Source organism: Sarcophilus harrisii, chromosome 2 (assembly GCF_902635505.1).
Source record: "Sarcophilus harrisii chromosome 2, mSarHar1.11, whole genome shotgun sequence".
In the NCBI taxonomy this organism is placed as follows: domain Eukaryota; kingdom Metazoa; phylum Chordata; class Mammalia; order Dasyuromorphia; family Dasyuridae; genus Sarcophilus; species Sarcophilus harrisii.
This window is the reverse complement of record NC_045427.1, coordinates 214,242,364-214,254,854: the sequence shown is the minus strand read 5'-3', so window position 1 is coordinate 214,254,854 and position 12,491 is coordinate 214,242,364. Positions and strand designations below refer to the sequence as shown.

Sequence of the window (12,491 nt, the reverse complement as noted above, 5' to 3'; positions counted from 1 at the left end):
TCACGTACATTAGAAAAATATTACCTCAACCTGAAAAAATATAACAAAAATGCATGAAATAGTTTGAGGCTGTACCAAAGCACAAGAAATACTATATGTATTCAAACTACAAATAATCAACTATAAAATATTGCTTAAAGAAATAAAGAATAACTTAAATAACTAGAGGAATTTTCAATCCTCCTAGCCAACCTTTGCCAAGATAATAAAAAAGATCATAATACCAAAGTTAATTTACAGTTTAAATAATATTGCCAGTTAAACTACTAGTGATACTTTATAAAGCTCAATAAAATAATGGCAAAACAAATTACAAAACCAAAATTACAAAATTCATTCGGAGTAATAAAAGATATAGAATGCCAAGAGAAAAAATGAAAAAGTTGGAATGAAGAACGAATAACACTTCCAAATCTCAAAATATATCACAAAGTAATAGTCATCCTAAAAACCATTACATTGAATTCCCAATCCCTATATTTATGCACACCTGCATCTTTGATTTCCTTCACAAGCTAATTGTACAATAATTCAGAGTCTGATTCTTTTTGTACAGCAAAATAATGTTTTGGTCATGTATACTTATTGTGTATCTAAGTTATATTTTAATATATTTAACATCTACTGGTCATCCTGCCATTTAGGGGAGGGGGTGGGGGGGGGGTAAGAGGTGAAAAATTGGAACAAGAGGTTTGGCAATTGTTAATGCTGTAAAGTTACCCATGTATATATCCTGTAAATAAAAGGCTATTAAATAAAAAAAAAAAAGTAATAGTCATCAAAATAATTTGTTTTAGTTTAAAAGAGATATAATAAAACTAACTAGACAAAATCCTAATGGTTAGCAATGAAAATATATTTAGGAAAGAATTTCTTATTTGTTAAGTACTTAACATATCAAAAAAAATTAAAACAGATACGGATCATATAATTTTTTATAAATATGGATAAAAGATTATAGCCTTAACCCAACAAAGAGTAAAGGCAATTACAAAAGATAAATAGATGATTTTGATTACATGAATTGAAACTTGTGCACAAACAAATTTAATGCATTTGGATTAAGAAGAGAAGTGGTTGAATGGAGAAAAAAATCTTTGCAATGAATTTTTTAATAAATGTGTATACAATATACATACCATATTTATATGCATGTATATATTATGTATATGTGTATATATATATATATACACACACATGACAAAAACTGCTCCCCAATAGATAAGTGATTAAAGTATATGAGTGGACAAATCTCAAAAGGAGAACTGCAAACTAGTAATAAGTACGGAAAAGATACCCCAAATCACCAGTGAGAGAAGAAACAAATTCAAAAAAATTCTGAGATTTCACTTCCCCACTTGCCAAAATGGCAAAGATGATAAAAATCTTGCAGGAAGATGAGTATTGTTGTATATCTGTATATTGTTGGTGGAAGTTATGAATCATTATAGCCATTCTGGAAAACATTTTGGAATTGTACAAGTATAAAGTCCATATACCCTTTGACACAGAGACTCCACTATTAGGCATATGTTAAGTGTGCTGTTCCAGGTCCAGAAATGCTTGGAAATCTTCTATTTCATAAAGATCTAATTTCTCTCTTGTAGGATTATACTCAGCAGAGAGAATCTACTGGTCACTTTTTGAGAAACTCCCAGGAATATTAAAGCCAAAATCCAGAGCTTCCAAGTCAAAAAAAAAAAAAAAAAAAAATGCTGTAAGTAATCAAGAGGAAAGAATTCTTGTAATGAAGAGCTTATCAGGCTCAACCAAGGGTTTAGCAGCCACCACTTTACAGGAGCAGAGAATTTGGAATATGATATCCAAAAGGGAAATGATATGTCTTTAGTTAAAACTTAAGTTACCCAGTAAACATTGAGCAATCACTATGGACAAAGCACTTTGCCAAATTCTAAGAGATATAAGGATAAGTAACTGGCACAGGCGACTCATTCAAGAGTTCATATTCAGCCTCAGACTCTAGCTATATGACTCTGGGCAGGTCACTTAATTCTGTTTGCCTCAGTTCCTCATCTGAAAAATGAGCTGGAGAAGGAAATGGCAAATCATTCTAGTGTTTTTGCCGAGAAAACCTCAAATGGGGTCACAAAGAGTCAGACAGGATTGAAATGACATAAGCAACAAGAAGATAAAAGTCCATTCCCTTGAGACTTATAAATCTAATAGAAGAGAAGATATATAGAAATAACTATGGCAAAAGGCAAAAGTCTTCTTCCATCTTCCATAGGAGAAAATTGTATAGAAGAAGGAGCTAGAGAAGAAAACTTGAGATGAATAAGGAGGAAATTGGGTAGAAAATTTGGAGGGTTTAGGACTTGTGAAAAAGGTCAGATGATGAATCTGAGGAGTAATCTGAAAGAATTTAAGGAAAAATTAAAATTTGAAGATGATTTAACCTGAAGAAGGAAAAAGTTTGAGGCTAGAGAGAGAATGAAGGGAAGAAAAGTCTGGGTAATGAAAAAAGGTTGGAGAGAAGGAAAATGAAGTTGAATGTTATTGTGGTGTTGTTTAAGAGGTGATGAAGGGAAACAAAGGTGTAAGAAGATGATTTAAAATAATGTTAAAAAGGTAATAAAAGACAAACTATTAATAAGATCAAAGAGCAGAATAAGTTTTGCAATGACGTTCACTAAATGTGAATGAAGTACTTGCATTGCTGCTATCTCCTAATGATTATCCAAAGTTCAGTCAGTCTACCTTCCAGAAGAGAAAAGGAGGTTTGAAGAAGGGAAGAGCACATATATAAGACCTCTGAGGGTTTGAGAGAATTGGAACTTCTGTAAGGAAGAATAACGTGGATCCACAAGTATCATCAGGTGGAAGATCACCCAGTAAAGGTTAGAAGAGAGAAAAAAAGTGGCTAGTTATCAACCTTTTCATAAAAGAAATGTCTGTTTTCCCAGAGTGCACATCCAAGACAAAATCAAAGAACCTCCCAAGATTTGTCATCATGAATGAATATTGCTCTCTTCTAGTGAAACTTGTGGGCATAAATAAAACTGCCAGAAAGAACTTGCAGAGCGTTGACAAAGATGATTGATTAATTCTTGGTCAAGGAAAAAAACATGGAGGCATAAGTAATGTTTTCATCACCATTGCCCACTGAAGGCCAGCAACATAAAAGATCAGATAAAAGCTAATTTTATAGGTGTACAACTGGTTTTAAAAGGTAGTATCTGAAAATTGAGATTTCTATTTCTGAACCATAGTTTCAAAGATAGGAATGATGGCCTCCTTAAGTAAAATAACCTGACAAACTCTGGTAAAAATATATTTGCCTCATATCTTGCAAATTACATAATCACCCACCTAGATTCCATAGAAAAAAACTATAACGTGGGGAAGAAGTATCCTAGAAACTCCTTAGGAGAGGAGCCCAGAGTAAAGGCTACAACCTCAAGAAAGATTAACAAGCAAGAAAAGTAAGAAAGCAGATTTGTCCTCATGAAGACCATGGAGACTAGTAATGAGAACTATGATTCGGGTATGGCTCTAGATGAGGCTACCTTATTCAAATGGAATAGGACTGGCAAAAAGGGATGGCAGGGAATCATTACATGTTAAGGTGCCTTATTCATGTAGAGAGAGGAATCAGAACAGAACATTTGGGTAGAGAGCAGTAGAGATAGATACAAATGGAAGCAAAGTTGTTACTTCCATAGAAAAGTGAAATAGAAGAAAATGTCTCAAAGCTAGCACAAAGGCATAATATAGCAGTAATGGAGAGCCTAGAAATCTCTGACAAAAGCAGAGCAGATAATTAATTCTTAATTCCCCTTTTTATGATCATTTCAACCTTCAAACGGTGGAAGAATCAACAGGAGGGAATGCTATTCCATATCTAATTCTCAGAAAAAACAGAAACTGGATGTGAGGGAGAAGTGATAGGAACCATGGTGGGTGGGATTAACTACCACTTTCTTGTTGTTTTTTTTCCCTTATTTACAAAAGGACCATAGAAATCACAGGGTGATGTCTTGATTCAGGCATGAACTGGATTTAAGTGAGTCAGAATTGCACAAATTTTTCAGCCTCAATCTCTCTTTGAAGTCAGTGGCAGGACAAAGGGTCCTCAAACTTTTTAAATAGGGGGCCAGTTCACTGTCCCTCAAACTGTTGGAGGGCCGGACTATAGTAAAAACAAAAACTTTGTTTTGTGGGCCTTTAAATAAACTTCATAGCCCTGGGTGAGGGGGATAAACGTCCTCAGCTGCCGCATCTGGCTCGTGGGCCGTAGTTTGAGGACCCCTGGAGAGACTTGAGTTCCCAGGATGCAATGGATGACCTTGGGTCTTCCATGTATGGCCAGGCTCTAAGGGAACCACAACACCTGCTTCAGTCATCTTCATGGCTGCTGGAACAAACTGCTCTCATCTGCCCATTCCTCCAGGAACGTCTTCACACGTTCTTCAGTTAGGACTCCCTTCTAACTCACCAAGGGTTTCTGTTACACTCCATCTGATTTAGTCCATCTGCCAAGATGGTTTGTACCCAAGTGTGGCTGTGTCACTACAGCTTCTTGAAACAACAGGTGAGAGAGTTGGGTGACAGGTGGACAGCAAAGGCAGATGAGCAGCCTTGAAAAGGACTTGGCAAACCTTTATACCAGAAGGGCTGGTGCTCCTGGAACACCTTATGCACAGCGTGCCCTCCTAGAACATAGGATAGAGAAAAAAGAGGTGTAGGGGAAAAATATCAGTAATGGACAAGCATGCTAGGAATAATGTTAATGAGTTTATCATTGATGAGGTCTTTATCATTAGGTATGGTTAGCAGAGGAACTGATAAAAATTAATCCCTGAGGCAGGCAGGCAGAAGGCTCTGATAGAGAGCAGTTTAGCTCCATGGTCTTACCTTCTGAGGAGATCATCCAGTTTGAAATCCAAGTTATGTCAAACCCCCAAGACCCACCCTCTGGAGGGGTCTCCAAGCAGTCTCACCTTCCCTGCCCTGTCAGAAATCTCAGCCATGTCCCAGAGGTTTAATTTTCCTATAAAATCTACTTCAGGGCCATCCCGTGGCTGCAGCCTTCCTTTGGATCAGTCTGCCATGGCATTCTGCCTCGTGGTGTCTTTCTCCTTATTCCCCCCAAATGCCTCATGGTGTTTCTCCTAACTCCACTAGGCTTCCCAGCCCACTTCTCCTTATATCTAACTCTTTAGGGTGCTAGGTCCTTTTCAGGACTTAACCTGCCAGCTAAGGGCAGACGGAAGACCAGCTTTTGATGCCTGCCATCATCTGGTGTCTACATCACCTCCATCATATTGGTGCTCAAATCACAAAATTGTCTACATCATCCGCATGATTTTGGTGCTGAAACTACATTATTCTCATTCAAGCATTATTCTAATTGGAGAGATAAATGCACAATGACAGAATCTCCTCACATCCTTGGATATGTCTTTCTTACCCAAAATAACATGAGATTCTTAGACAAGGAAATTTCATAATAAAACATAACTCCAAAAGTCAGGGTAAAATAAAAATATTTTGTTTCATTAATCCAGAACAATTCTATATACCATTCATTTCCTTTATGACCATTCTCTTAAAATCATGAAGAGGCAGGCTACTCTTCTTAGGTGGTTTGTTACCCTAAGAGGCTCAAAGTGGATAAAACAGGGGTTCATCTTATCTAGCAAATTTCAAAGAATCCATAATGTTAAAGATAAAATAAAGAAAGAGGCTGGCAGAAACAATTTTATTTAATATTAGTATCTAAGCCATTTCTGGCTTGTCCATGCCATCTAACATCATTATCTGTCCCCAAGATGGTAAATTTTATTGGAATCTTAAAAGAAAATATACTAATATGTGAAAATACAATTTTAGATCAACAGTTTAAAGTAATAAGAGTAATAAAATCACTTCACTTCATTCTTTATGCAAGCAAAGTGGTATTCTTCCTTTGATCACTATTTTAATCCTTTCTCAATGGATAGTGGGTCCCAGTAGCCATCTCTTTGGTTGGTTGTCTTTCATTCTCTAAGAGGACCAAAATGACATCACTATGTTATGAGTTACAACTGTGGCTGATCAGACCAGTACAAGCTCAGGATGCTCTGCCCAGGTTGGACACAAATAGTCCCTATGAACGTTTGGGGCGGCTTCTCTAACTGCCTCTTGAGTTTCTTCTGGGCTAACTCCCTTCTGCTTTGCTCATGGAGTGCAGACCTTCTCTGATGAGGGCCCGTCGTGCTGAGTGGCCCTGAGCCCCCCATACAACTGATTCTGAAATTCTTAGGCCTTGAGAGGGTCCTTGTATCACTTTTTGTGACCACCTTGTGGGTGCTTGCCCTGTGTGAGTTCTCCATAAAATAATCTTTTTGGCAAGGATACATTTAGCCTTTGAATGATGTGACCGGCCCAGCAGGGCTGTGGGAGTTGGAATGCTTGTTCTGCCAGGAGCAGAAGAGGTCTGTACACAACATTTGTGCACTGACTGGGCCTTTGATACTGTCAGTCATAAGGGTTTATGGAAAACTGTCAAGATTTGGTTACTCAGAGAAGTTCTCCAGTACAGTAGGTCAGTTTCATGACAGGAGGCTTGCCCAGGCTCTGGGCAATGGACGATGCTCTGGAGCTTTCCTGGTCACCAGGGCAGTGACACAAGCTGTGTGCTTGCTCCCATGCTTTGTAGCATGAAGATTTCTGCCATGTTGGCAAACACCTTTGATGGGGACAAACATGTAATCAAAGTCAGCTTCAGCCCTTAGGGTAAATCTTCAACTTGAAAAGACTTGATAAGCCAAAACTAAAGCGGAGGGAGTGTTGGAGCGTGCTTTTTTGTTTGCAGATGATTGTGCACTGAATGCAGCCTCTGAAGCTGAGATGCAACAGAGTATGGATTGATTCTCTGCTCCTTGTGCTAACCAATCATTTCAGGAGAGTGGGGAAAGAAATAACGGAAATGAAACAAGAAGTAAATTTGTTATTGCCCTTAATCCATTTCTTTAAGAAGAAAGGCCTTTTTGTCCTCATCTTATCATTTACTTTTCTAAAGGGTATGTTTTGTCCAGGAACCTGGAAAAGGACGTTAGAGAAAAATATTATTTCTTAATGTTTTAAATTTTACTAAAAAGGAAATTAAAAAAAAAACACTTCCATACAAAATATACACACACACATACACAGATAACAATCCCACTGACTAAAATTCTACACAAATTAACCCATGAAGAATAAGAAGTTCTTCAGAATTAAATTCTGAAGATATTAATTATGAGGAAATGATTCCAATAAGAGGGTGAAAATTGTCAGAGGTGACTGATACACATTCACAGGAAATATACCAACCAACTTGGATTTTAGATGTGAGTAAAAGAGGGCAAAGTAAATATAAGTGAATCAGGGTTCTATAAAATATCAGACATTCTAAAATTTAGGATTCAAGTTAAGGATTACAAAAAAGGTGTTTGGATTTTGATTTGTTTCTATGTTTGGGAAAAGAAGAAAAAGACTGTCACCGGCTTTTTTTTTTCCTTCTCTCTCCATAATTATTTGGTTACCCCATCTTCTCCATGAGTTCAGTTACCAAGTCTATGTAGATAACTTTTTGATCTATCTATATAGTTGTAGTCTCTTTCTTGAGTTTCTTAGGTCTCATCATCTAGTAGACGTTTCAAATTGGATATCTCGGAGGCATCCTCAGGAATCATTGGATTCTTAGGAGGAGGGTATGTAAATAACAATCACATATACGCCTCCTTTAAGGCACTTTCAAATGAACATGTCCAAAACTGAACTCATCATTTCTCTCCAACTCTCTCCTTTCCTGAACTTCCTTATTTTTGTCAAGGGTACTACTATCCTTCTGTTTTCCTGGGTTTGTTATTTTGGTTGGGATTTTGAATTCTCATTCTCATTTACCACACATATCAATTTGACATTTCTACTTTCATAACATTCCTAGCAAATATTCACTCATATTTACACAGGCACCAACCTAGTTGAAACTCACATTACTCCCCAGTTGAATTATTAAAATAGCCTCACAATGAGTCTCCTGCTTCGTTTCTCTCCTCCATCCTCCATAGAGCTGCCAAAGTGAATTTCCTGAAGCATGAATCTAGGAAATGGGAAAGACACCAGAAAAATAGAAAAAAGTAAGGTTTCCAAATTTCAGGGAAGGTAAATAAATCTACAAACAGCAAACCAATGAGCTTGACTTCAGATTTTGGGGAAATTCTAGCATCAAAGAGATCTAGAAAGTGAAGTAATAATTGCATATAAGCAACATGGCTTCATCAATAACCAGTGATACTAAAATTACCTTAATTTCTTTTAGAAGAGATTACAAAATAAACATAGTTTATTTATTTAGATTTTGGCAAAGTGATTCATCAAGTATCTTCTGGAAAATTTCAAGAGATATGGTTCAGATATCATCAGATTTGGAAACCGCTGAATGGTAGAACTTAAAAGTCTGTGGTTGTTCTCCTCGAATTATTTATTGGCAAAAATACTGGAGTGGTTTGTCATTTATCAAGTTCATTTTAAAAAAGGAAGAAAGGGTCAAGTGACAGCTAGTGCCAGAGGCCAGATTTGAACTCACAAAGATCAATCTTTGACACTCTATCCATCTCACTACCCTACATGGGTAGATGGATGGATGCATGTGCATCTATGTATATATGGGTATAAATATGCATAAACATTCGTAAATGAACCTAAGATTTATATACTGTCATCCTTGCTAGAAAAATTCTAACTCTGCTAGAAATTCATTGTCCCCCCCAAAACCTTTTTTTCCCGTCTCTGATGTCTTTTTTTCTAACTAAAAAACTTCAGAATCGAATCCGTGCAGAAGAAAATCAGTAAGTCCGGCTTTCAGCGATTTATATTTCTTTTTCTGCACGGTTTTGGCTCTGCATGTAACAATTGTGGTGCAACGCTGGTGAGAGGAGTCGTGGAACAGAACACCAATACCAGAAGCTACAGAACTATTGAAAGTAGTTTGAAGTGAGAAACATTTCTCCAAAATACTTAACAAAATGTAGTTTTAGGGCTGGACAGTTTATGCATACTGAAAATCTCAAAAATAAATCTGAAAGGAACCTAAAAAAATCAATAAATTCCCAAGACATTCTTGGTGAAAGCTCAATGGATGTATCTTAAATCGGACCGCCTCACAAAGAAATCCACGTCCATTAATACTCCAAGAGTGAACTTCACCAAAGTTATTGCCGAAGTGTGTTTTATAACAAATTATGCCTAAGTTGTTTCGAACATACGCCATCAGAAGATGGACATAACAGGTTTTGGTAAGGGATTTTGCACATTAAAAAAAAAAAACCATTTCTATCAATAAGGGATGCTGAGCGAGTTTATCAATTGACAGGAAGCTGGACTGTGGGGTGGGGCTGATTCAAATAAGATAAAAGAAGTGTGCGTGCAAACTCTCAGGTTAGAATTAACGCGACCTCACAAGACTGAGATGGAATTCGTCTGAAAAAGATCCGGAGGTCTTAGAGAGCCAAGACCAAACTAAGCCGGCAACGTTTTGGGTCGGCGCACGAGGCTTTGAGAGGCGCGGCCCGCAAGGACCGGACAAGGGCTAGCGGGGGTCGGGCTTTATGAGACTAGGCTCCGTTCTGGCCGCTGCATTTCGTGAGAGACGTTCTTCGTCCCGAGGAGTGCGAGCGGAACGCCGAAGGGTGAGAAGCCCTCGCTTGCAGGAAGATAAGCGAGACCAGAAGGGGCCCGACTATTTCGGTTTGATGCACGGGGCCCAGGCCCCCGGGGCCCGAGGCCGAGGCGCGCTCTGGCTTTTTGTTGCACCTTCTTATTCTAAGGACGCTAGTCTGTGTTTGGGAAAGGCAGCGGCAAAGATGTGAGGCGGCGGCTTCCTCCGCCGGGGCGGGAAAAGAGACGAGACAATCCCTCCTCTGCCGCGCGTTTCTGGGTTACTCGGACGCCGGGGTACCGGCGCCCCCCGCAGAGCGCCGCCCATCGGGCCCGCCCTCCTCGGTGCCCGGGCCGCTCCGCTCCGCGGGGCTCCTCCCTCCCCGGGGCTCCTCCCTCCGCGGGGCTCCTCCCTCCCCGGGGCTCCTCCCTCCGCGGGGCGCCTCCCTCCGCGGGGCTCCTCCGTCCCCGGGGCGCCTCCCTCCGCGGGGCTCCTCCGTCCCCCGGGGCGCCTCCCTCCGCGGGGCGCCTCCGTCCCCGGGGCGCCTCCCTCCGCGGGGCTCCTCCCTCCGCGGGGCTCCTCCGTCCCCGGGGCGCCTCCCTCCGCGGGCTCCCCCCTCCCGGGCGCTCCCTCCCGGGCGCCTCCCTCCGGAGGCTCCCTCCCTCCGCGGAGGCTCCCTCCCGTCCCAGGCGCCCGTCCCCAGGGCGCCTCCCTCCGCAGGGCTCCTCCGTCCCCCGGGCGCCTCCCTCCGCGGGGCTCCCCCCTCCCCGGGGCTCCTCCCTCCGCGGGGCGCCTCCCTCCGCGGGGCTCCTCCGTCCCCGGGGCGCCTCCCTCCGCGGGGCTCCTCCGTCCCCGGGGCTCCTCCCTCCGCGGGGCTCCTCCGTCCCCGGGCGCCTCCCTCCGCGGGGCTCCTCCGTCCCGGGCGCCTCCCTCCGCGGGGCTCCTCCCGTCCCCGGGGCGCCTCCCTCCGCGGGGCGCCTCCCTCCGCGGGGCTCCTCCGTCCCCGGGGCGCCTCCCTCCGCGGGGCTCCTCCGTCCCCGGGGCGCCTCCCTCCGCGGGGCTCCTCCGTCCCCGGGGCGCCTCCCTCCGCGGGGCTCCTCCCTCCCCGGGGCGCCTCCCTCCGCGGGGCGCCTCCCTCCGCGGGGCTCCTCCTCCCGCGGGCTCCTCCGTCCCCAGGGCGCCTCCCTCCGCAGGGCTCCCTCCGTCCCCGGGCGCCTCCCTCCGAGGGCTCCCTCCGTCCCCGGGGCGCCTCCCTCCGCGGGGCTCCTCCCTCCCCGGGGCTCCTCCCTCCGCGGGGCTCCTCCCTCCCCGGGGCTCCTCCCTCCGCGGGGCGCCTCCCTCCGCGGGGCTCCTCCGTCCCCGGGGCGCCTCCCTCCGGGGCGCCTCCGTCCCCCGGGGCGCCTCCCTCCGCGGGGCGCCTCCGTCCCCGGGGCGCCTCCCTCCGCGGGGCTCCCCCCTCCGCGGGGCTCCTCCGTCCCCGGGGCGCCTCCCTCCGCGGGGCTCCTCCGTCCCCGGGGCGCCTCCCTCCGCGGGGCGCCTCCGTCCCCGGCTTCCCTCGGGGTGCGGGGGAGGGGAGCCGCTCCCGCCGGGCTGCGGCTCGCCCTGCTCCGCGCCCACCGCGCCCACCGCGGAACCCGCATGCTCACTGCACGCCTGGCCGCCTCCTGGCTCGGCCTGACGGGGCCTCTCCCTCCGTTTGTGGGGCGCGAGTCAGAGCTGGTAAATCGTTGCGGGCATTATTTAAAAAAGCGCTACTGCGCCTGCGACTTTGGCCCGAGCTGCAATTAATCCCAGTTTTAAATGGGGGAGGAGGAGAGAGTAAAGGGGTGTGCAGTTCGGTGGATGGTAAGGGAAAGGTCTTCCTGCGGGCTGCCGCTGAGCTTAGAGAAAGCGGCGCCCGTAAAACCGAGAGCTTTCTGCCAGGAATGCCTTCGAGGGGGGCGATTTCGAGTCCGTGGGGCCAGTCAGGAAGATTAGATCTCAAAAAATAAACCGGAATGAGCGCACCGCTGGTGAAAAGTTAAAGGATAGCAAGAGCGGGCCTACGCCAGCGAGGCCTTCGATAGCTCAGTTGGTAGAGCGGAGGACTGTAGTGGAATTACTCCGGTTATCCTTAGGTCGCTGGTTCGATTCCGGCTCGAAGGACTTCCCAAACCTTTTTTTTTTACCCCCCCTCCTCGACTACCTTTTGGCAGCTTAATTAACTTAATTCATTTCATTGGGTTTGTGTATACAAAGTATGTATTTGCATGCACCACCCCAACGTTTTGCCCAAAATGATCTGTTTGCATTTAACAACATAGGACATGTAGGGGAGTGTCTCGGGATAAGCGGAACGTAATCAAGTGTGTGACGGTTGATTCTGGCTGAAGAAGCTGCTTGTGTCATGGTGGGTGAAACCCTTCTGTTGAGTTTATGTTTCTCCTAGTTCTTTTGATAAGACTATTCTGTTTCCGTCCTACTAGCCACTAAAAAAGGCCCATTCCCAAGCAAGAACGTCCCTGTTTGTCAGCCACCGGGAGATAACTAAGGGGAGGGGCAAGTGGCGGAGCGACTTATTTCACTAGACTAAGGAAAGGGGAAAGGAAGGAACAGAGAGGGCAGTGGGGGATTAGCTCAAATGGTAGAGCGCTCGCTTAGCATGCGAGAGGTAGCGGGATCGATGCCCGCATCCTCCAGCTCCATTTTTAATCTCTTAAGAGAGACTGTAGTCCCTGAACCCCCTATCGTTCAAAGCACACTTTGGAACTTACAACTACTTTTGTTCTTATTATTATCGCTGTCATTATTGATAAAAAACGGTTATTTTTTCCATTCCGTTGCTCGGTGCTCGTCTCTTTTGCAG

The 12,491-nt window shown here is 44.2% G+C and overlaps 1 long non-coding RNA gene and 2 other non-coding genes across 3 annotated transcripts; 2 read left to right on the top strand and 1 right to left on the bottom strand.

Annotated features, from left to right (window-relative positions):
• Positions 1–5,600: 5,600 nt before the first annotated feature.
• On the bottom strand, positions 5,601–11,380 carry LOC105750276. The gene is made up of 3 exons (XR_001120923.3): positions 11,293–11,380; positions 7,982–8,089; positions 5,601–7,044 (listed from the first exon to the last, which is right to left on the bottom strand). It is a non-coding gene; the product is annotated as an uncharacterized LOC105750276 (long non-coding RNA).
• Positions 11,381–11,702: 322 nt separating this feature from the next.
• TRNAY-GUA lies at positions 11,703–11,791 on the top strand. The gene is given in 2 exon segments: positions 11,703–11,739; positions 11,756–11,791. It is a non-coding gene; the product is annotated as a tRNA-Tyr (tRNA).
• Positions 11,792–12,251: 460 nt separating this feature from the next.
• TRNAA-AGC lies at positions 12,252–12,324 on the top strand. The gene has a single exon. It is a non-coding gene; the product is annotated as a tRNA-Ala (tRNA).
• Positions 12,325–12,491: the final 167 nt, after the last annotated feature.